This window comes from Fragaria vesca, linkage group LG5 (assembly GCF_000184155.1).
Source record: "Fragaria vesca subsp. vesca linkage group LG5, FraVesHawaii_1.0, whole genome shotgun sequence".
Taxonomy (NCBI): domain Eukaryota; kingdom Viridiplantae; phylum Streptophyta; class Magnoliopsida; order Rosales; family Rosaceae; genus Fragaria; species Fragaria vesca.
Genome location: NC_020495.1, coordinates 21124890 through 21127344, shown reverse-complemented (window position 1 = coordinate 21127344; position 2455 = coordinate 21124890).

Genomic DNA, 2455 nt, shown 5'->3' with positions numbered 1-2455 from the left:
ATATATATAACCAACAAGAAGCACATAAAACTATATAAGGTATCAACTACACAAAATCTAGATGGTCTAAATCAATATCCGATTCTGGGGCCTACTGGTGAGGAGATTGCGGCGGCAGAGGTAACTGTATAGGCGCAGGCATGGGCGGAGGTGGAAGTCCCTGAAGCTGGGCAACTGTAAAATCCTGGAAGTACTGGAACATCTGCTGATGCTGGACTTGCTGGGCGGCATGTAGGGCTCTAGCATAGGCTCTATATTCGGCGATCTGGGCGGCATGAGCGGCAGCCTGAGCAGCATGAGCGTCAGCCTGAGTGGCTTGCTGTTCCCGTAGTCTCTCAACTTCCGACTCTAGTTGAGTCGTCTTGCTACTGATCGAGGCTGCCTTTCGTTGAAATCCTAGAGTGGTCTTCAGGACCCCCTGACCCTTCTTTCCTAGACCCCGGCAGTAGAAGTTGTTTTCTCGCGGTGGGAAGGCTGTCCCCAACCCTCGGATCTGAAGTGTCGATCCGGGAAATGGTTTCGGACATCTCTTCCTCCTGCATGTCCGGCCATGTCTCCCTCACTATAGCACTCATCACCTTGTCACTAGCCTCCCTCACCTTTGCCTAATTGGATAGAAAAAAAATTATTAATTAACATTTTAACATATATATAAGTAAAATTAAAAATTCCGTAAAAAGGAAAGATTACTTACTATATCCTCCTGGAAGTCAGGATATGCCTTCTCGTACGTATAGACGTACTGGTTGACCTCTGGATGTTCCCTGGCCGCCTCGTCCATGAAGACAGCGAACGGTCTAGAACCGGCATGATGGTTCCTTGTGTTGCGTTGCCGGTTCTGAGCGTTCACCCATGAAACCGTCTTCAAAGAAAAACAAAACTATTAGTAAAATATTTAAAAACGCACGTACTTAATGACAAATTCACTAATTAATTTATTTAAATACCTGTTTACGAGGGTTGTTGAATTCTGATGTCAGAAGCCAACGCCACTCGTACTCTCTGTACTGGAACTCAGCAGGGGTAGCAGAACGTGCGTTCCCGTGCGTAGTCTAATGGGTCCGCAACTTGTTCTTCCACTCCTTGTACCTACATATAGAACAAAAATATTAGAAATATTATTAATATGACATACAATTTTGTTTTTTCATTAACTTCCCAACGTACCTTCCCCCATGCACAAAGTCCGCCCAGCTGCTCTTCAAGGGCTCGGGAACCTCAAACCACACCTGCATTTAACCGTTTATTAGTTTAGTTTTTCGAGAAATCTAAACTATAATACATAATATTATTAAGGCATTTTGTAAACTCACCGACATCGCGTTGTGGACCATGTCCTTAACCTCTTGCGGGACATCGCCCCAGTCTGACCACAACATGGGGACTCTATCCCTAATGAGCGCTCCCACACGGCCGGAGTACGTACTCGACTTCCCGCCCGATACTACGTCGCCATCCCCGTCAGTACCGATGACAATCCTCCTTGAGGTACCGACGATCTTCTCAAGAGCCTTCCCTGTGACGGGGCCTCTCTTCTTTTTTGTCGCTTCGCTCCGACGGTGCCTATCACATGATAAACCAAATTGATTATTAAAATCGGAGAATTATAAGAAAACAAATCATTCATCTTTCATTACCTGTGGGCGAGGAGGCGGACGCGACAGATTCCGTCTCCGATGATGATACCCTCGCGGAAATAAGAGGCTTATCAAAAGGCACGAATCGGTACGCCGCTGATGGAGCCACTGGCGGGGGCAGTGGATAAATCGGCGTCCCTGAGTCATCGACTACAGGTATGGCCGGTATCATCCGCGGAAGGAATAGGTGAGGCGGCAGAATCTGTACCCCAAATGACCCACTATCCGAAGAAGTAGGACCTAGACTGGGTGCCCGGTGTATCTCAGGCATACGGGGTGCAGACACCTCCGTTTGGGTCTGAGCAAACAACTGCCTCGAGATATGAGGGACGCCCCGCTGCCTCGCTGAAGGGCCCATCTCCGGCTGCCTCTGCGCCGTCTGCAGAAGGCTCGCATGTCTAGCTGTCATGAGGCCCTAAAACGACGTCTAAGGGTTGCTAGAGGTTGCCTCAGACGATACGGACCTTTGGCCCTTCGAACCCTTCGTCGATCTAATATTACCGCTCATCCTATTTAAAATATAAATTTGAATCAAGGCCACAAAATCAAAAAATGCAAACTCATTTAAAAAATGTAAAAAATATATACACTTCCTAAATACAAATTTTCACTTCCTAAAATTTACACATATACACTTCCTAAATATACACTTCATAAATAAAAATATACACTTCCTAACAACACCACAACATTGCAATTGACCGGAAAATCAAAGCAAACACAAAATACCAAACAAATATATACATTTCCTAAATACTAAATACAAATATACACTTATTAAATAACAATATACACTTCCTAAATACAAATATACACTT